We start from the raw sequence: 23223 nt of genomic DNA on the forward strand, positions 1-23223 counted from the left end.
TTTAAGTTCCTCCATCATCCTTTGAAGCTGTATTGCCTGTTCTTCCTGATTTCACCAAAGCTGTTCCTGGTTCCTTCAAAGCTGTTCCACCTGTTCTTCTTGATTTCCCCAAAGCTGTTCCTGGCTTCCTCGAAGCTGTTCTGCATGTTCTAACAAGGCATACTTCTCCTTCAATTTCTGTTGTCTTGCTAAACTCAGCTAAATCAAGGCGTGCAAACGAGACAAAACAGTGGCAGTTTCAATTCAGCTTTTCAACAATGGAAATTCAGTGCTTCAATTCTTCAGCTTTTCAACAGGATCAAGGGTCAAACACTTCAGGCAGGTAGCACGATAGAGCTTTCCAGTCCAACCCAGCTGGACACAGCAATGTTGACCACTTTAAAACTGCATTTCAAATCCAAACAGAAAGAGTATAACAACAAAAAAGGTCATTACTTGCCACAAGCTGCTCCAGGCTGGTGCTTCCAATTTCTCGGACACATCCAAGTGCTGATGCTGGTTTGGTGTAACTGTCGAAATCTTTGCTGACAAAATGCAGTGGCGAAACTAATCCAAAAACAAAACAATTGCTGCTAGCCTGGGACCTCCATGGGATTGTTAGACATGCACAACCCACCCTCAGCTTTAAAGAAATGATCGTTCTGAAGAGTCAAATCCTTTATTCCATCCTATATTAGCAAAGACACAATCTTGAAGCAATATTAAGCGGTCAGCAAAGATACGACCCGTGTTGGTCCCAAGCCACAAACTGCAGTGAAATAAGCAAGAATATGTAAATTATTCCCTTCGCTTTTACCACGCCCCCGCTCATCTGACTAGTTACCATAATAAACACGCAACACGAATACAATAGTCATAGTCATAGTCATACTTTATTGATCCCGGGGGAAATTGGTTTTTGTTACAGTTGCACCATAAATAATAAATAGTAATAGAACCATAAATAGTTAAATAGTAGTATGTAAATTATGCCAGTAAATTATGAAATAAGTCCAGGACCAGCCTATTGGCTCAGGGTGTCTGACTGTCCAAGGGAGGAGTTGTAAAGTTTGATGGCCACAGGCAGGAATGACTTCCTATGATGCTCTGTGCTGCATCTCGGTGGAATGAGTCTCTGGCTGAATGTACTCCTGTGCCCACCCAGTACATTATGTAGTGGATGGGAGACATTGACCAAGATGGCATGCAACTTAGACAGCATCCTCTTTTCAGACACCACCGTGAGAGAGTCCATTTCCATCCCCACAACATCACTGGCCTTACGGATGAGTTTGTTGATTCTGTTGGTGTCTGCTGCCCCAGCACACAACACACAACAGCAAACATGATAGCATTGGCCACCACAGTCTCGTAGAACATCCTCAGCATCATCCGGCAGATGTTAAAGGACCTCAGTCTCCTCAGGAAATAGAGATGGCTCTGACTCTTCTTGTAGACAGCCTCAGTGTTCTTAGATCAGTCCAGTTGATTGTCAATTCGTATCCCCAGGTATTTGTAATCCTCCACCATGTCCACACTGACCCCCCTGGCTGGAAACAAGGGTCACCAGTACCTTAGCTCTCCTCAGGTCTACCACCAGCTCCTTAGTCTTTTTCACATTAAGCTGCAGATAATTCTGCTCACACCATGTGACAAAGTTTCCTACCATAGCCCTGTACTCAGCCTCATCTCCCTCGCTGATGCATCCAACTATGGCAGAGTCATCCAAAAACTTCTGAAGATGACAAGACTCTGTGCAGTAGTTGAAGTCCGAGGTGTAAATGGTGAAGAGAAAGGGAGACAAGACAGTCCCCTGTGGAGCCCCAGTGCTGCTGATCACTCTGTCGGACACGCAGTGTTGCAAGCACACGTACTGTGGTCTGCCAGTCAGGTAGTCAAGAATCCATGATACCAGGGAAGCACCCACCTGCATCGCTGTCAGCTTCTCCCCCAGCAGAGCAGGGCGGATGGTGTTGAACGCACTGGAGAAGTCAAAAAACATGACCCTCACAGTGCTCGCTGGCTTGTCCAGGTGGGCGTAGACACGGTTCAGCAGGTAGACGATGGCATCCTCAACTCCTAGTCGGAGCTGGTAGGCGAACTGGAGGGGATCTAAGTGTGGCCTAACCATAGGATGGAGCAGCTCCAGAACAAGTCTCTCCAGCGTCTTCATGATGTGGGAGGTCAATACCACCAGTCTGTAGTCATTGAGGCCGCTGGGGTGCAGCGTCTTCGGCACAGGGACGAGGTAGGACGTCTTCCACAGATAGAGAGCAGAAATGTGGCTCCTATGACAATGGAAAAGGTACCACCAGCAGCATCACAGGCACATAGCATCATTAAAGTAGTATCAGAGTTACAATCAGAAACGTCCCAGGGTATACAGCATGGAAGCAGGCCGTTTGCCCCAATTTGTCCATTCAGACAAAGTTTCCTTCTTGAGCTAGTCCCATTTGCCTGTGTTTTACCCATACCCATGCAAGCATTTCCTATCCATGTACCAGCCCAAGTGCCTTTTAAATCTTGCAGTTGTACCACTTCCTCTGGCAATTTGTTCCATATACCCAGCACCCTCTGTGAAAAAAAGACCCCTCATGATGCTTTAAATCTTTCTGCTCTCACCTTACACTTGTGTTTTCTAGTTTTACACTCCCATAACCTGGTAAAAAAACTATATCTTATTTATGTCACTCATGATTTTATAGACCTCTAGAGTCTAGAAGGTCACCCCTCCGCTTCCTACAGTATGTCCAGGGAAAAAGTCTATCCCATCTCACCTTCAGCTCAAGCATTCCACTCCCAGTAATATCCTTCTGAATCTTTTCTGTACCTTTTCCAGCTTAAGGATATCCTTCCTCTAGCTAGGCAACCAGAATGGCACACAGTACTCCCAAGTGCACTCTCGCCATTCTCTTGTACAGTTTTAACATGACGTCCCTACAAATCATTCATATAAATAATGAACAACAATGGGCCTGGCACCAAATCCTGAGGCACACGTAAGAATTAGGAGCAGGAGGAGGCTATCTCACCTGTCGAGTCTCCTCTGCCTGAACTGGCCAGAATCAGAATCAGGTTTATTATCATCAGCATGTGTCGTGAAATTTGTTAACTTAGCAGCAGCAGTTCAATGCAATACATAATATAGAAGAAACGCAATACATAATATAGAAGAAATGCAATACACAATATAGAAGAAAAAGTAATAAGTAAATCAATACAGTGTATGTATATTGAATAGATTAAAAATCATGCAGAAACAGAAATAATACATATTTTAAAAAGTGAGGTAGTGTTCATGGCATCAACGTCCATTTAGGAATTGGATGGCAGAGGGGAAGAAGCTGTTCCTGAATCATTGAATGTGTGTCTTCAGGCTTCTGTACCTCCTACCTGATGGTAACAGTGAGAAAAGGGCATGCCCTGGGTGATGGGGGTCCTTAATAATGGACACTGTCTTTCTGAGACACTGTTCCTTGAAGATGTCCTGGGTATTTTGTAGGTTAGTACCCAAAATGAAGCCAACTAAATTTATGACCCTCTGTAGCTTCTTTCAGTCCTGTGCAGTTGCCCCCTGCCCCACCACCCCCATACCAAACAGTGATGCAGCCTGTCAGAATGCTCTCCACAGTACATCTATAGAAGTTTTTGAGTGTTTTTGTTGACATACCAAATCTCTTCAAGCTCCTAATGAAGTATAGTCACTGTCTTGCCTTCTTTATAAACTGAATCAATATGTTGGGACCAGGTTATGTCCTCAGAGATCTTGACACCTTGGAACTTGAAACGGCTCACTCTCTCCACTTCTGATCCCTCTGTGAGGATTGGTATGTGTTCCTTCATCTTACCCTTCCTGAAGTCCACAATCAGCTCTTTCGACTTACTGATATTGAGTGCCAGGTTGTTGCTGCAGCACCACTAAGCTAGTTGGTATATCTCACTCCTGTACGCCATCTCATCTCCATCTGAGATTCTATCAACAATGGTTGTATCATCAGCAAGTTTATATATGGTATTGATCTATGCCTAGCCACACAGTCATGGGTATAGAGAGAGTAGAGCAGCGGGCTAAGTACACACCCCTGATGAACAGCATCCTGACATTGGTGTTTGTTGACTAGGTGGTCTAAGGCCGTGTGAAGAACCATTGACATTGTGTCTGCCATTGACCTATTGTGGCAATTGCAGTGGGTCCAGTCCTTGGTGAGGCAGGAGTTCAGTCTAGTCATGACCAACCTCTCAAAGCATTTCATCACTGTAGATATGAGTGCTACTTGGCAATAGTCATTAAGGCAGCCCACATTACTCTTCTTAGGCACTGATATAATTGTTGCCTTTTTGAAGTGGGAACTTCCACCTGTAACAGTGAGAGACTGAAAATGTCCTTGACCACTCCTGCTGGTTGGTTGGCACAAGTTTTCAGAGCCTTACCAGGTACTACCTCAGGGCCTTCCGCCTTGCGAGGGTTCACCCTCTTTAGAGACAGCCTAACATCAGCCTCTTGTCGCTGTCGAAGAGAGAAGATCATGTCGATTGTGGAGCATTCTGACCTGAAACCGCACTGAGACTCGGGATATACCCTTTCGGCTATTTTCTGCAGTCTGTTCAGGACCACGCGGGCGAAGACCTTCCCAACAATGCTCAGCAAGGAGATTCCCCTGTAGCTGTTACAGTCGCTTCTGTCCCCTTTGTTCTTATATATGGTGACAATGTTGCAGTCTCTCATGTCTTGTGACACTGCTCCCTCTATCCAGCACTGGCACAGTAGTTTGTGAAGGTGGTTTAGCAGGACGCCCTTTGCGCATTTGATAGCCTCTGGTGGAATGCCATCCAAAGTTGCAGTCCACAGGGCCTGCGTCCTCAGCACACTGCTTTACGGCAGCGAGACCTGGAGCTTCTACTACAGACAAGAGCTGCGTCTCAACGCCTTCCACCTTCGCAGCCTGAGACGCATCCTGAACATCATGTGGACTGACCGAGTCACCAACAATGAGTCCTGGCCCGCGCCCAGATACCCAGCCTCTTCACCCTGATCCAACAACGCTGTCTCTGCTGGCTGGGTCACGTACACCGCATGTCAGACGGGAGGATCCCGAAAGACCTCCTGTATGGGGAACTGGCCTCCGGCAAGAGAGCACAAGGGAGGCCCCATCTTCGTTTCAAAGACGTTTGCAAGAGAGACATGAAGTCACTGAAAATGAACGTCGAGAGGTGGGAGGACATTGCAAGCGATCACTCCCTGGAGGCTGGAACTACACAGAGGTCTAAAAAGAGGAGAAGAGAAGCTGAGGCTTGCTGCTGAAGAAAAGTGCACTCATTGGAAAAACAGCACCAAGACAACACTGGAGGACAGCGCCTTCAAGTGCAGTTGATGCAGCTGAGACTGTCACTCCCGTGAGAGCCATAACAGACGCTGCTCTAACACAGACTGAAGCAAGACCTTCCAGGTGCAGATCCATGGTCTCACGAGACTAACGGATGCCACCAACATCGGCCTCTGAGACAGAGATCACAGGGTCAGCAGGAATCTTCACAGCTGTAGTTGTGTTCTCCCTGTCAAAGTGGGCATAGTTGAGTTCATCTGGTAGTGAAGCATCGCTGCCATTCATGCTATTGGGTTTCGCTTTGTAGGAAGTAATGTCTTGCAGACCCTTCCAGAGTTGTCACACATCCGATGTCACCTCCAACCTCATTCGAAGTTGTCTCTTTGCCCTTGAAATAGCTCTCTGCAAATTTACCTGGTTTTCTGGTACAGACATGGTTCACCAGCTTTGAATGCTGTAGATCTAACCTCTAGCAGAGGACATACGTCCTGGTCCATCTACGGCTTTTGGTTTGGGAATGTACAGCGAGTCTTTGCAAGCACATACTCATTCATGCAGGTTTTAATGAAGACGGTAACAACTTCAGCATCCTCAACCAGGTTCAAAGATGAATCCCTGAATACAGTCCAGTCCACTGATTCAAAGCAGTCCTGTAGGCGCTTCTGTCCTTCCCTTGTCCATACCTTCTTGGTCCTCACTACTGATGCTGGCCTTGGACTCAGCTCCACATATCTGTCTTTTCCCAATAACCTTTAATTCTCTCCTATGCAAAACTCTATCTACCTATGTCTTAAATATATTTAATGAGATGGCCTCTACTGCTTCCCTAGACAGAGTATTGCACAGATTCACAGAGGCTATATCCCCTAGTTCCAATCTCACTTACCAGTGCAAACAATTTTCCTGCCTCCATCTTATCTATCCCTTTCATACTTCTATGTTTCAAAAAGATCCCCTTTCACCCTTCTAAATTCCAGTGAGTATAGTCCTAGGAAACTCAATCTTTCCTCATGAATTAAGTCCCCCATCTCTGGAATCAACCTCTACACCACTTCCAAAGCCAGTATATTTTACCTCAAGTAAGGAGATCAGAACTGCACGATGTTCCAGGTGCAGCCTTACTAGTACCCTGCACAGTTGTATCATAATCCCTCCCTGCTCTTAACTTCAATCCCTCTAGCAATGAAGGCCAACATTCCATTTGTCTTCTTGATAGCCACTAATCACAGGCCTCCACTCTAAATACAGCTTTCTACTATCACCCTCTGCTTCCTACCATCAAGCCAATTATATATTCACTTACTTAGCTCTCTCTGGATCCCACCCAATATAATCTTTCAAACTAGCCCTCCAGACAGGACTATATCAAAAGCCTTGCTAAAGTCTCTCTAGACAATATCCACTGCCCTGCCTTTGTTAATCCAAAAAACTCTAACTGAGACAGGATTTCCCACACACAAAGTCACACTGACTACCCTTATCAGCTGTTGTCTATCCAAATGCTGGTAGATCATGTCCCTCAGAATCTCCCTCCAGTGATTTACCTGCTCCTGATACCAGGGTCATTGGCCTGTAGTTCCCTGGCTTGTCTCTGCTGCAATAATAAATAGGCATCCGTTAGTCTCGTGAGACCATGGATTTGCGCCTTGGAAGGTTTCCAGGGCGCAGGCCTGGGCCCTGCTGCCCTTCATTAATAATGGGACAACATCAACCACGTTGAGTCTTCTGGAGATTCACCCTTAGGCAAAGATGATGCGGATATCTCTGACCTCCACAGTTTCTTTCCTAGTGTCCCACAAGATCCAAGGATGCACTTGGTCAGGCCCTGTGGATTTGTCCGCCTTAAGATACTTTAATACTGTCAATACCTTGTTGGTAATTCACATGTGGTTCAAAGTATCATAACTCAATTCCTTAGCCCCATGATCTTCTCCAAGGTAAAAGCTAATAGGAAATACTCATTAAAAATCTTACCCATCTCTTAACGGCTCCACACATAGATAGATGGTCATGTTGATCTCTAATCAAACCTACTTGTTTTCTAGCCACCCTTGTACTCTTAATATACCTATAGAATCTTGTAGGATTTCCTTTGACCTCGCCTGCCAGGCCCACCTCATGCCCCCTTTCTGCCCTCCTAAGTGTACTACATTTTTTACGTTCATCAAGAGATTCACTTGATCCCAACTGCCTAAACCTACTGTATGTCTCCTTTCTCCTGACCTGATCCTCAATATCTTACAACCAAAGTTTCCTAAACTTGCATTCTTGTCTTTACAGCAGGAACATGCTGTACCTGAACTCTGGCTGTGACATTTTTAAAGCCTCCCAGTTGCCAATAGTGCCTTCACCTATAACAGGGGTTCCCAGTCTTGGGTCCACAGACCCCTTCATTGGAACAATATGTGGAACTGTAACGTTGTGGCCATTACAGAGACTTGGATGTCTCAAGAGCATGAATGGCTGTTGAGTGTGCCGGGCTTTAGATGCTTCAAGAAGAACAGAGAGGGAGGCAAAAGAGGTGGGGGCGTAGCATTGCTAATTAGGGATAATGTCACGGCTACTGAAAAGGAGGAAGTCGTAGAGGTCTACTGAGTCAGTGTGGGTGTAAGTCAGAAACAGGAAGGGGGCAATATCTCCACTGGGTGTTTTTTATAGACCCTCCCAATAGTAACAGAGATATCAAGGAGCAAATAGGGAGACAGATTCTGGAACGGTGCAATAATAATAGGGTTGTTGTGATGGGAGATATTAAACTTTCCTAATATCAATTGGCATCTCCTTAACGCAAGGGGAGTTTAGATGGGGTGGAGTTTGTTAGGTGTGTTCAGGAAGGTTTCCCGATGCAATATGTTGATAAACCAACTAGAGGAGAGGTTGTACTTGATCTGGTATTGAGAAATGAACCTGGTCAGGTGTTAGGTCTCTTGGTGGGAGAGCATTTTGGAGGTAGTGACGTGACTCTATCTCCACCATAGCTCCGGAGAGGGATAGAAGCAGACAATTTGGGAAAACATTTAATTGAGGTAGAGGGAAATATGATGCCATTAGGCAGGAACTTGGGAGCATAAATCAGGAGCAGATATTCTCAGAAAAATACGCGGCAGAAATGTAACAAATGTTCAGGGAACATTTGCATGGAGCTATAGAACATAGAATAGTACAGCACATTACTGGCCCTTCGGCCCACAATGTTGTGCCGACCCTCAAACCCTGCCTCCCATATAACCCCCCACCTTAAATCCCTCCATATACCTGTCTAGTAGTCTCTTAAACTTCACTAGTGTATCTGCCTCCACCACTGACTCAGGCAGTGCATTCCATGCACCAACCACTCTCTGAGTAAAAAAATCCTTCCTCTAATATCCCCTTTGAACTTCCCACCCCTTACCTTAAAGCCATGTCTTCTGTATTGAGCAGTGGTGCCCTGGGGAAGGGGCGCTGGCTATCCACTCTATCTATTCCTCTTAATATCTTGTACACCTCTATCAAGTCTCCTCTCATCCTCCTCCTCTCCAAAGAGTAAAGCCCTAGCTCCCTTAATCTCTGATCATAATCTATACTCTCTAAACCAGGCAGCATCCTGGTAAATCTCCACTGTACCCTTTCCAATGCTTCCACATCCTTCCTATAGTGAGGCGACCAGAACTGGATACAGTACTCCAAGTGTGGCCTAACCAGAGTTTTATGGAGCTGCATCATTACATCGCGACTCTTAAACACTATCCCTCGACTGATGAAAGCTAACACTCCATAAGCTTTCTTAACTACCCTATCCACCTGTGATACAACTTTCAGTTGTTCTGCATAGGTATGTTCCATTGAGGCTGGGAAAAGATGGTGGAGTTAAAGAACCATGGTGTACAAAGTATGTAGAAAATCTAGTTAAGAAGAAAAGAAAAGCTTACGAAAGGGTTCAAGAAACTAGGTACTGTTAGAGCTCTAGAAAATTACAAGGTTGCTAGGAAGGAGCGTAAGAATGGAATTAGGAGAGCCAGAAGGGGCCATGGAAAGGCCTTGGTGAGCAGAATTAAGGAAAACCCCAAAGCATTCTACAAGTATGTGAAGAGCAAGAAGATGGGCTGTGTGAGAATAGGACTAATCAGGTGCGATAGTGGAAACGTGTGCATGGAGTTGGAGGAGGTAGCGGAGGTACTTAATGAATACTTTGCTTTGGTATTCACCAGGTAAAAAGACCTTGGCAATTGCAGGGATGACTTAAACGGACTGAAATGCTTAAGCATATAGACATTAAGAAAAAGAAGGTGCTGAAGCTTTTCAAAAGCATTAAGTTAGATAAGTCACTGGGACTGGATGGGATATACCCCCAGGCTACTGTGGGAAGTGAGAGAGGAGATTGCTGAGCCTCTTGCAACGATCTTTGCCTCATCAATAGGGACAGAAGTACCGGAGGATTAGAGGGTTGCAAATGTTGTTCCCTTGTTCAAGAAAGGGGGTAGAGATAACCCAGGAAACTATAGACCGGTGAATCTGACTTCAGTGGTGGACAAGTTGTTGGAGAAGCTCCTGAGAGGCAGGATTTATGGGCATTTGGAGAGACATATTCTGATTAGGGAGAGTCTGCAAGGCTTTGTCAAGGGCAGGTTGTGCTTTACAAGCCTGGTTGAATTCTTTGAGGGTGTAACAAAACACATTGAAGTGTATATGGATTTCAGTAAGGCATTTGATAAGGCTCCCCATGCAAGGCTCCTTCAAAAAGTAAGGAGGCATGGCATCCAAGGAGACCTTGCTTTGTGGATCCAGAATTGTCTTGCCTACAGAAGGCAAAGGGTGGCTGTAGATGGTTTGTATTCTGCATGGAGGTCAGTGACCAGTGGTGTTCTACAGGAATCTGTTCTGGGACCCCTCCTCTTTGTGATTTTTATAAGTGACCTGGATGAAGTAGTAGAAGGGTGGGTTAGTAAGTTTGCTGATGACACAAAGGTTGGGGGTGTTGTGGATAGTCTGGAGGGTTGTCAGAGATTACAGCGGGATATCAATAGGATGCAGAACTGGGCTGAGAAGTGTCAGTTGGACTTCAACCCAGATAAGTGTGCAGTGGTTAGTTTGGTAGGTCCAATTTGAAGACAGAATATAATATAAATGGTAAGACTCTTGACAGTGTACAGGATCTGAGAGATCTTGGGGTCTGTGTCCATAGGACACTCAAAGCTGCTGCACAGGTTGACAGTGTTGTTAAGAAGGTGTATGATGTGTTGGCCTTCATCAACCATGGGATTGAGTTCAAGGGCTGTGAGGTAATGTTACAGCTCTATAAGACCTTGGTCAGACCCCACTTGGAGTACTGTGTTCAGTTCAGGTCACCTCACTACAGGAAGGATGTGGATACTATAGAGAGAGTGGAGAGGAGATTTACAAGGATGTTGCCTGGATTGGAGGGCGTACCTTATGAGAATAGGTTGAGTGAACTTGTTTTTTTCTCCATGGGGCAACAGAGGATGAGAGGTGACCTGATAGAGGCGCATAGGATGATGAGGGGCATTGATCGTGTGGATAGCCAGAAGCCAGAAGCTTTTAAGAGCCTCTTAGGTACATAGAGGCTTAGAAAAATAGAGGGCTATGCACTAGTGAAATTCTAGGCAGTTTCTAGAATAGGTTGCATGGTCAGCACAACATTGTGGGTTGAACGGCCTGTAATGTGCTGTAAGTTTCTATGTTTTATGTTCTGTTTAACAGTATTGGTCCATGGCATAAAAAAGGTTGGGAACCCTTGACCTAATTGACCTCTGCAAGTCCCCACCTAATGCCTCCAAAACTGGTTGTGCCCCAATTTAAGGCATTAACTGTAACCCTAACTTTAACTCATGGACCAGGCCTGTCTTTCTCCATGACCATTTCAAAACAAATAGAATTCTAGTCAATGGTTGCAAAGTGCTCCTTCAATGACACCTCAGTTACTGGACCTATCTTGTCCTCCAAGAGGGGGTCTTAGAGAAGCATAGGTGTCAATAATAAACCATTTTCTGTTGGGACTATAAAGGTCCCAGTCCCCTGGTCTGATTTGTGCATTTTATGTCAGGAGAGGGTGGAGGTGTTCGCAGTGGGAATTTCAGATCTGAAGCAGCTGAAGATATTACCAACAGTGGCTGAGCAATAAAAATCAGAAATGTATAAGAGGGAGCTACCAGAGGAGTACCAAGATCTCAGAAGGCCATGGAACCAGAGGAAGTTACAGAGACAAGGACAGGACCAGGTCCTGAAATTTTAAAGCTGAGCTTTTTTAGACAGATCCAAACTAAACCCTCAGCAGGTCAAGCCAGTGAAATCTGTGGGAAGAAAAGTGAAGCTAACATTTCAGGTCAAAGAAGCCTTCTAATAAAGGATCTTCAAGTTTTGAATGAGCTGTGTGGTAGAATGAGGAGAGTTCTTCAGGTAGACTGCTAAGCCTAAACCCGGATATACCAAATATACAGTACTGTGCAAAAGTAAGTGAGTGATGATAAACCTGATTCTGATATCATATTGTGGATTGAGAGTGGGAAGGGAACAGGGAGAAAGGAATCATGGTTGGGAAAAGGGGAAGGGAGAGAGGAGGGAGCAGGAAGCACCAGGGAGACATTCTGTAATGATCAATAAATTGATTGTTTGTAATTGAATGGCCTTGCCTGGTGTCTCAGGGCTGGGTATGTTTGCACCTGTGTTGCTGCCCCCACCCCTGGCATTCTTCTGTACCAGCTATTCACACCCTCACCATTCCCAACATTCTTTGCTCCTGCCAGATTTACAAAGTCACGCTCCGCTTCACATTGACGAATATAGTACTGTGCAAAAGTCTTAGGCACCCGAGCAATATACAGTATATGTGCCTAAGACTTTTGCACAGTACTGAAAAGATATAAAACCCAGACTCTGAAACTACCCAAAACAAATTATACAGCAATGTTGGCAATTCACATTCAAATGAACATGCCAATTCATATAAAAATGGGAGCGAACTGGAGAAGATGAATTAAGTTATTAACTAAAATAGTAGTTCCTGTGGAATCTTGGGCACAGCAACCTTGTTTTTTAATTTTATTTCCTGTAGATTCAAATCATCCCCGGTACAGTTAATAATTACACATTATCCAAAATATTTGTTGCAGAAGCCTGTATTGGAGATGTGTTTCCTTTCTGCAGAATTGCTGAATCCACAGTAATATTCAACACAGCCTTCAAGGATTACTAATGTAGCAAGTTCAAGATAGTAGGTTTGACTGCATTCTTACCAAGTTCTGACAAGTAGCTACAAACCAACCCTTTCTGAGATATGCTGAGTTCCTCAGATACTTCTCAGTCAGCAGGGCTACCCAATCTAATTATAGAGGATGATTGTTCAGGAATGCAAATCTTGGATTGTTTGGAGGATGGGTTTGTAAGCAGAATATTATCTCAAACCGTAATTTATGAGGAAAATTGGTATGATTTTCCTATTTGCCTCACCTCGCATTTCACACTGTTTTTCAAGTCTCTATCATGTTGCTCTTCCCTGTCTCTGGGATGCCTCCCAATGCCACAATCTTCCAATATCTCCATTCCTATAATTCTAACAATAAGTCATAGAGTTAGCAATGGGGGAAATGGGGAATTAATGGGGAATGAAAGTTGTTGAGGGGGTTGGCCTCATGATGACCCACACCACTATGGGATGACCCAAATGTTCAAAGATACCCATGCACTTAGACACAAGAGGAAGTGCAGATGCTGAAGAGGTCTTGATGAAGGGTCTTGGCCTAAAACATTGACTGTTTATTCCCATCCATAGATGCTGCCTGACCTGCTGAGCTCCTCCAGCACATCATGTGTATTGACCTGTACACATAATCCTCTGCTGAATTTCATGTTGACCATTCTGCGTTGTTAATCCTTATTCATGATAATACACCCAACCGTACAATTGGCAGTCTGGGTACACAGACCGACAGACTAATACTCATGTACAGGTGCTTGTGCCAACCTGTGTCTCTGCTGTACACTGAATCACATGCCTATCTACATCCTGACCACTATCTGACATACACCGATCTGTAAACTGACTCTTACATTAAAACATTCCATAAAGGAAAACAATTTCCTATTATAACACAATGATAGGAAATCTTTGGCGAACAATGAAGTTCTTAGCCATTGATCAGCACAGGATTAGTAACATACAGATCAGTTGTAAAGTTGGACAAAGCATTGGCAGATGGAATTTAATTGATTGGTTGAGTGTATTATCGTGTGTGAGGATTAATAACACACAGTGGCCAACATGAGATTGAATTGCAAGGTGATTCCTTTTGAGAAGTCAGTTAGGGGTAGGACATATACTTTAAACAATAAGGTGTTGAGGAACAGAGAGACCCTTTTTTACTTTGCTGTACAGTTCTGTGATTTATTGAATGGAGTGGTCACTGGCTCACTGTAGAATGATCCTAATGCATGATCATCATACAGTTTTCAGGTCAATCCCATTTTGGTTAAATTCATGTAGGGATGGATTGAATGGGACTGGGAACAGGAGCTCACTGCTGATCTTTGATCTTGAATATCTGCCTTGTGTCATAGAGTCGAAATATAACAGCATGGCAACAGGCCTCTCAGTCCAACTTGTTTGTACCCAACAGGGTGCCCACTGGAACGAGCCCAATTTGCTTGCATTTGGACCATATCCCTTTAAACCTTTTTCATCCAAACACTTATCCAAATGTAATTTTAATGTTGTTATTGTACCTACCTCAACTATATTCTCTGGTAATTCGTTCTATATGCACACCACCCTCTGTGAGAAAAAGATGCCCCTCATGTCCCTTTTAAATCTTTCCCCTTGCACCTTAGAAACAGAAACATAGAAAACATATAGCACAATACAGGCCCTTTGGCCCACAAAGCTGTGCCGAACATGTCCCTGCCTTAGAACTAGCTAGACTTTACCCATAGCCCTCTATATTTCTAAGCTCATGTAACCATCCAGGAGCCTCTTAAAAGACCCTATTGTTTCCACCTCCACCACCGCCACTGGCAGCCCATTCCACGCACTCACTACTCTCTGCGTAAAAAACTTGCCCCTGACATCTCCTCTGTACCTGCTTCCAAGCACCTTAAAACTGTGCCCTCTCGTGCTAGCCATTTCAGCCCTGGGGAAAAGCCTCTGACTATCCACATGATCAATGCCTCTCATTATCTTGAACACCTCTATCAGGTCACCTCTCATCCTCCGTTGCTCCAAGGAGAAAAGGCCGAGTTCACTCAACCTATCCTCATAAGGCATGCTCCCAGTCCAGGCAACATCCTTGTAGATCTCCTCTGCACCCTTTCTATGGTTTCCACATCCTTCCTGTAGTGAGGCGACCAGAATTGAGCACAGTAATTATATGCTGCCTGGTTCTCAGATTCCTTTCCCTGGGAAAAAGTCTGTGTGTGTTCACCCTATCTATGCCCCTCGCCTCTATAAGATACCTCTCAGTCTCCAACATTCCAAGGTATAAATTCTAGCCTGCCCAATCTCTCCCTGTAACTCAAGCTCGAGTCCTGGCAATATTCTTCTCTACCATCTTTCCAGTTTGCTGACATTCTTCTCAGAACAGTGTGACCAAAGCTGTACACGATACTCCAAGTGACCTCGCTAATGTCTCATACAACTGTGATTTAATGTCCATGCTGCTATATTCAATGTTGAAGGTCATCATGCTAAATGCCTTCTCGACAGAGAAGCTCAATCATTGAGCTGGCAAGGCATGGAACTCCTGAGACCAAATGCCAATGAATGGAATGGGTATAGATACAGTGGCTGGCATGGATGTGGTGGGTCAAGGGGGTTTGCTTCTGTGCTATATGATGCTATGGCTCATCTGAGAAGGTATCATCCGAAGGGCAGCTTCCCTGAGCAGGCGGCACTGAACTGGGAGGGTCACTTTGAAACCTGAGCATGGAGGGTTTAGTTTCAGCAGGGTCTTAGATCACATGGAGTAGGTGAGGAGGTTAGCATCAGAGAATCTCATAACTCTGTGCTGCCCCAGCACTCCTCACTGGTTTCTTTATTACTGTACATCCTGCGATATCTCTCATTGTTAATCCACAAATCAAGCCATAAATATGTTGTGCTGGAACTGTAACCTTTTACACTTCCACATCACGTGAGAAATGAAATGACTTATCTGGCAATGAGATTGTGGCCTGGGACTAAGTCTGAGAACCACTTTAAACTGGGAGAACTCAGCAAGTCAGGTAGCATCTATGCAGGGGAGTAATCAATCGAAGCTTCAGGCTGAAACCTTTCATCAGGACTTGAAAGCAAGGGAGTTGAAACCAGAATATATAGGTTAGGGGGATGGAAGGAGTACAAGCTGGCAGGTGATAGGTGAGAATAGGTGAGGGAGAGATGGGTGGGTGGGCAAAGGGAGATGAAAGAAGAAGCTGAATTAATTGGAACCAACAATCTGGGAATTTAGAAGGTCAAGCAGCGTCTATGAGAGGGAAAGGAACTGCTGACTTGGGGGTGTTTGACCACAAGGAAGACTATTTAAGCTTGCAGTGTCATCTCAATCTGCTGGGGAAACGGGTTGAAAATGGTAGATGGAATTTAATGACTGTCATCTACTGACTCACTTTCAAGGACTTGATAATTCCTGTGCTTAGTATAACTTCTATCTGCAAAGTTTTTCTTCTTTTGCACGTTGGTTGTTTGTTAGTCTTTGTTCAAGTATAATAATAATAATAAAAATAAATACTTCATTCATCCCAAGTGGAAAATGTTCATAAATTCTACCGTATTTCTTTTTTTCCTGTAAATGCCTGCGAGAAAATAAATTTCAAGGTAGTATATGGTAAGACATACGTTGATAATAAATTTACTTTGAACTCTATTATGTGAGGTGTTGCACTTTGGCAGAACAAACCAGGGTAGGACTTACACAGTGAATGGTAGGGCACTGAGAAGTTTCATAGGAAAAGAAAGGATCTGGGAATACAGATCCATAATTCCCTGAAAGTGGTGTCACAGGTAGAAAGCTTCTGGCACATTGGCCTTCATAAATCAGAGCACTGAGCACGGGAGTTGGGATGTTACTTTGAAATTGTATAAGCCCAAATTTATGTATTGTGTGCAGTTCTGGTCACCTACCTACAGAAAATTTATCAATAAATTTGAAAGAACGCAGAGAAAATTAACAAGGATTTTGCTGGAACTTGAGGCCAGAGTTATAGGAAAGGAAGAATTGATTAGTACTTTATTCCTGGAGTGTAGGAGAATAAGGGGAGATCTTATGGAGATATAGAAAGTTATGAGGGGTACCGCAGTAGAAAATGCCTGTTTGTTTGTTTGTTTGTTTATTTATTTATTTATAATAAATACATGCAGGCATTTTCTACTGAGGTTAGGCGAGACTAGAACTAGAGGTCATAGGCTTAGGGTAAAAGGTGAAATGATTAAGGGAAACTTATTCGTTATGAGGGTGTTGCAAGTGTGGAACGAGCTGCCACGGGGAGTGGTGGATGAAGGTTCAATTTAAGAGAAGTTTGGAAAGGTACATGGAGGGCCACGTTCCAGGTGTGAGTAGATGGGACCAGGCAGAAAAACATGTCAGCACAGACTAGTTGGGCTGAATGGCTTGCTACTGCGCTGTAGTGCTCTATGACTCTATGACATTTCAATCTGAGTCCCTGCACTAGGAATGAGAGTGGAGAGGGAAAAGCCAAAATGAAGAGGAGAGAGGGACTGGTGCAACAAGACCAGAGATGATTGGTGGACTGAGGAAGGGTGAATTTATAGTTATTTTTTTCACTTTTGTCACAACACCAAAACTCTAATAAAGATGTCAAGGCTTTCCTTTAACAGTCAGCAGTAAATACCTGAGCATGTCTAAAGTAGCACACGCAGCAAACAACTCAACCCAACAAGCCTTGTGGATTTGGGCAAGACTTCTTCAAAAAGGATAGTCAAATTCCAATATCTTCAGCAGTAAGATAATTATGGGTTTGGCCTTACAGATGCCATAAATAGTAACTTCCAAAAGAAATCTGGATATATGCTGAAAAGCATAAATATTTACTTGTGTTCAGAGAAAGAACAGGATTTGGTGGGTCCAATTATAACACTTGTTCAAAGGGCCAGCATAGGTACAAAGGGGCAAATGGCCACTATCTACACTGGATCATTGAACAAAATCCAGCGATCATTATTGGTCAGACTTACAGCCATTGTGAAATTGACCCCTTTTACAGCAGTGTTTTGATAGAGTCGTTTGAGTGTTTAAAGGTAGATCACGATCGTAAAAGATTACTTAAGTCGCGGCAAATTAGCAGGGATCCTGAAAATTGATGTTCTGCTGTCTCTTTTTCTGCCTGTTCTGGTTAACCAGAGTGAAAACATTAATTTACTCCATCGGGCAAATAATATATTGCCTATATCATCACATGAGGAATGACTGTGGCTGAGGGGGTGCTACCATCGGTCAGGAGGTAAACTGCCACACCACCGGGTTCAAGAATAGCTACTCTCCTTCAGCCATTCAGTTCGTGAACCCACTGTCACAACCCTAATCACTATAATATAACAAAACTATGACCACCTTGATCACTTTGCACTCAAAAGGGCTTTGCTTTTTTCGTCGTAACCTTTTAAAAATTGTGTACAGTTTATGTTTTTCTTGTGAACTTTGCTCATATGATGCTGTGTGTCTGTGATGCTGCTGCAAGCAAGTTTTTCATTGTACCTGTGCATACATGTATTTGTGCATATGATAATAAATTTTAACTTTAACTTTGAATTTTTCCTCCAAAATTTGCAGTTGTGGTTGGTTAATTGACTTCTATAAATTGTCCCTCCTTGCGAGGTAGGTGTTAGAATCCGGGAAGGAGTTGAAGGAAATGTGGAGACGATTGATGTAAAGACGGATGGTTGATGGTCAGCATGCATTTGATGGGCCAAAGAGCCTTGTTCCCCAATATACTCCTCTATAGCTCTAAGACTTCATGCATAATTGTCCTGAATGGTGTCAAACTTGTGACTTGTTGGCGGTGCACTCTTGGTGGCAAGAGGGAGTGTTCTATCACCCTCTTCATTTGTGCCCGAGGTAGTGGAAAGGCTTAGAGTGTTGGTCAGTGAGTCACTCGCTGCAGGATACCTAGATTCTGACCTCGAACCTAGCCCAATTGTTTCTTTGGACAATGGTTATCCCCAGGATGTCGGTGATGATACTACTTGATATTGAGGATGACCATCTCCTTGATGTATTTGGCCATTAGTGCAAATGTTGCTTGCCATTTATTAGTTTGTGACTGAATACTGTCTGAGTCTTGCCCCATGGGTTGTATTATTTGCTGACGAGCTGCAAGTGGAATGGAGCTTTGTGCAATCATCATTGAATGTCCCCACTCCTGACCTCGTGATGAAAGGAAGGTTATTGATGAAGCATTTGAATCTGGTTAGGCCCAGGACAGCGTGCGTGAGGCTCCTGCACTGATGTCTTTGCTGATCTGCTTGGCCTCTAACAAGCACGACAGTCTTCTTTTGTGCAAGGTCTGACCTAACTCTCGAAGTGCTTTACACTTGATCCTCATCTTACCATGGCCATTTGATCTGTAAAGATCAGTAACGCTTTCCTTGAACTTCTTCAGTGTACTTGTAAGAATGTAACTTCCTTCACATATATTCGTCTTGGTAACTATCAATACACGGCTTGGTATGGCAACTGCTCTGCCTATGACTGCAAGGAATAGCACATGTGGATTCAGATCAACACATCACAGAAACCAATCTCCCCACACGGACTTTGTCTACACGTCCTGCAACCAATGTAACCAAAAACCCCACCCACCCCGGACATCCTCTTTTTCTTCCCACCTCACTGGGCAGAAGATACATAAGCCTGAAAGCACGTACCTCCAGATTCAAAGACAATCTCTGTCCCACTGTTACAAGAATATTGAACAGTTCCCTAGTGTGGTGAGATGGACTGCAACCCCACAACCTATCTCATTATGGCTTTGCATCTTATTGTGTGTCTGCACTGCACTTTCTCTGTAAACTGTAATCCTTTATTCAACATTCTGTTATTGTTTTTCTTTGTACTACTAATGAACTGTTGTAATAAAATAATCCGTCTGGATGGCATGCAGAGCAAAGCTTTTCACTGTACCTCAGTACATGTAACAAAAGTAAATCAATTTACCAATGCAGTGATATTAAATGCAGCTCCCTCAATATAATTTGCTCAACATTCTGGTCACCTCTCTTTACATCCCCTTGCAGATCCAACTTTTACTGACATGGTGCAGAAAGCTTTGTCACTTTATACTACAGTTATTGTGAAAAGTGAGTTTACAATGATAAATGTGAAATCTCCGAAAGTGTCAATCTGTATAGATAATCAACTACTCCATTTCCATTGGAGACAGAAGTGAATACTGACTTAATGCTTCAATCAAGAATTATTCATTACCAAGGATTGTAAAGATTTCAACTTTACAAGTAAGTACAGTTCTTTAAACTAAATTGCAGTGTTAGTGCGGTGATTAACTCAAATCAGTAATTAACGGCTTACTGGCACTCAGATAGGGTTATATAAGCTGAACTGAGCAGCTCTTCCATATCAGCTCCTGAAGGCTCGGACAACTTTGTCAGACATGGAGAACAAAGTGCTTGCACTTGCTCTCTGCAGCTTTACTGTTTTCCATCTGACTGCAGCGAAAGGTAAGTTTCAATACGGATCCATTCGGTTAGTAATTTTTATAATCTGACATTGCATCTATGAAAGTCTTTGGAAATTACTTCTAAAATTTGCTTTAACATTAGATACTGAAAATATCCTTTATTTTGCGGAAATGGCTTTCTGAGAGAGTACGTTTAGAAAAAGTAAATTCAGTAATGCTGGAGGGTCAATAATCAGGGAAGGTAAAAGGACCAGAGGTGAAGAGAAGTTTTTTAATGGAACAATTTGGTGTTGTGCCTGTCAGGTCTGTAGAAGAGGTCTCAACAGGACTTTTTCCAAAGCGAATTTGGATAAACCTGACAAAGGATCTGGGGAAAGAGCAGGAACGTGGGACTGTTCATAGAGCTTTTCTCAAGAGTTGGCACAGAGATGGAGGGACAAGTAGCCTCCTCTTTGTTGTACAATTTCATGGTTCTATGATAAAGGAGCTTTAAATGTTGTTTAGTTAGTGCAGAAAACCAGTTGTTTTGTTGTTGAATTTTGATCCTGAAGTGATGATTTACCTATCCTTGGATTAACTATTTTTATCGTAAATCACGTTGAGTTTTCAGCGCAGAAACAAAGCACTCAGCCCTGCTGCTTTATGCTGGTGCTCGTAGTCCTCCTTCTTGTTTATTACTTCAATAAAGCCTTTGTTAAGGTTCCACATGGTAAACTGCTATAGAAAGTTAGAGCCCATGGGACCCAGAAAAAGACAGCATGCACAATGGCTTGAATGGTAGGAAGCAGAGGATGATGGTAGACTAGTCATGTGCCTCAGGGGTTGGTGTTAAGCCTTTGTTATTTGTCATTGTTCTATGTCAATAATTCGGATGAGAATCTACAGGGCATGGTTTCTGAGAGAATATGTCCAGAAAAAGTAAATTCAGAAATGCTGAAGGATCAATAATCAGGGAAGGTAAAGAGCCAGGGAGAGAACTTCAGCAAAGGAGAGAACATTTCTAAATCTGGAAATGCATGTGACCATTTGTATAATCCTAGTTTTCAATGTTGTATCTACAAACGGGAACAAAAATGAAATAGAGGGTGAAGGGAAATGTCTATAGATATATACCTGTAGTGGTGCAAGTGAAACATATCACATTTTTATAATTTCTCATGTTTTTCAATTTTAATGCAGATTTTCTTAAGAACTTACATTTATATAATGCACTGAAACATCCTTAGGTGTTTCCCAGGAGAGTTAACAAGCAAAACCATTCATCGATTCACATCAGGTAACAGTAGGTCAGTAGAGTGACCTGAAGGATCATCTTAGCTACAGGTGGAGTAGGAAATAGAAATGTTTTGGTTGAGAAAATATATGAAGCATATGAACATTCTATTATACCATAAATTTAGTTGGATGCTGGAGAACACACAATTCCAGAATAGAGGTGTATGCAATAGGATAAAGGGAAAGAACCACTTGTCCGAGGTCCAGTGAAGTGGAGGAAGGAAAGAAAATCTGAGAAGGTTAAGGAGAAATTCCAGAGCCTGGGACCAGACAACTGACGGCACAGCTACTGGTGGAGGAGTGATCACAGGGCCAGAGATGAAGGTGCAACATCAGATTTGTGTGGCCGGTGAAGATTACAGAGATCAGGAGAGAGCAAAAACATAGATAGGTTTGAAAACAACAATGAAAATATTAAAATCGAAGGGTGTTGAACAGGGGTAAATCAAAGAGCACATTATCAGTGATAGGTGAATGGGACTAATACACGGGTAGGCAACAGACAACAGAGATGTGGATGTGGTGAGCTTCATGAGAGTGGCTGTGAGATCTGAGACTAACCACTCGTTGCCTAAAATTGTTAACACTACAATTCCTACCATTGTCTGGAAGGAGTTTGTACATTCTCCCCGTTACTGTGTGGGTTTCCTCAGAGTGCTCTGGTTTCTTCCCATATTCCACAGAGGTACAGGTTAGGGTTAGTGAGCTGTGGACATGCTACATTGATGCTGGGAGCATTGTGACACTTTTGAACTGACCTGACCAAGAATCCGGACTGTGTTGGACGTAGACACAGAAGATGACACATTTCATTGTGTGTTTTGATGTTTCAATGTACAGTACATGTGACAAATAAAGTTACTCTCTGAAAACTATGAACAAAATATCAGAGTAGTTTCTAGAAAATGCTAGATTCTAGAAGTGTTTGTACACAAATGTTATTTATTTATTTACTTATTAAGATACAGCATGGACTAGGCCCCTCTGTCCCTTCGAACTATACCAGCCAGCAATCCCCTGATTTAATCCTAGCCCAATCAGTGGACAATTTGCAATGACCAATTAACCTACCAACCCATATACCTTGGACCGTGATAGGAAATTGGAGTGCCAGAGGAAACCCATGCAGTCACGGGGAGAATAGACAAACTCCTTACAGGCAGCGGCGGGAATTGAACCCTGTACTGTACTGAATCGAATCCCTGTACTGTATAGCATTGTGCTAACCACTACACTACCATGCCACCCCTTATTAAAATACTGCATGGAACAGGCCCCTCTGGCCGTTTGAGCCATGCCATTCAGCAACCCTTGATTTAACCCTAGCCTAGTCATGGGACAATTTACAATGACCAATTAACCTACCAACCGGTACACCTTTGGACTGTAGGAGGAAACAAGAGCACTCAGAGGAAACCCACACAGTAACATGCAGAACATACAAACTCCTTACAGACTGCAGTGGGAATTGATTGTTGCTACTGTAAAGTGTTGTGCTAACCACTACACTACCATGCCCCCCCCCCATAGCTTTGTGCATAAAACTTCTGCATTTCTATTGTTAATGGTCTAAAAATACTGGAAAAAGTTCTGAGAAACAGGATTAATCTACATGTAGATAGGCAGGGATTGATCAGAAATAGTCAGTGTGGCTTTGTTAACGGGAGACACTGTCTGACTCAATTTGTTTTTTTTAAACAAATATGTATATTAGGACAGTATGGTGATAAAGTCTACATGGACAAGACCCTTGACAAGTTTCCACATGAAAGGCTGGTGCAAAAGTTAGAGCCCATGGGATCTACAGCAAATTGGATCCAAAGTTGTCCTGGTATTAGGAGAGAGGGTGGAATGCTACTTTTGTGAACCAGTGATGTACCATAGGGATTGGTGCTGGGACCTTTACTTACTGTTGATCATACAGTATGTATCAACTCTTTGGGTATGAATACAGGTGGCATGATTAGCAAGTTTGCAGATGACATGAAAACTAGTAGTGTTGCTGATAATG

The 23223-nt window shown here is 43.3% G+C and overlaps 1 protein-coding gene across 3 annotated transcripts in view; it reads left to right on the forward strand.

Moving 5' to 3' along the window:
• Window positions 1-23223, forward strand: part of LOC134345760 (uncharacterized) — a 39100-nt gene that overhangs the window by 6591 nt on the left and 9286 nt on the right. The window contains exon 2 of one of the 3 annotated variants that reach the window (XM_063046937.1): window positions 19683-19755. The gene's annotated coding sequence lies outside the window, so the exon portion shown is untranslated. Of the gene's footprint in view, window positions 1-19536; window positions 19756-19918; window positions 19978-23223 lie in introns of those variants that run through there. The other 2 variants (XM_063046936.1, XM_063046938.1) reach the window with 2 other exon arrangements.

Source organism: Mobula hypostoma, chromosome 4 (assembly GCF_963921235.1).
Source record: "Mobula hypostoma chromosome 4, sMobHyp1.1, whole genome shotgun sequence".
Taxonomy (NCBI): Eukaryota; Metazoa; Chordata; class Chondrichthyes; order Myliobatiformes; family Myliobatidae; genus Mobula; species Mobula hypostoma.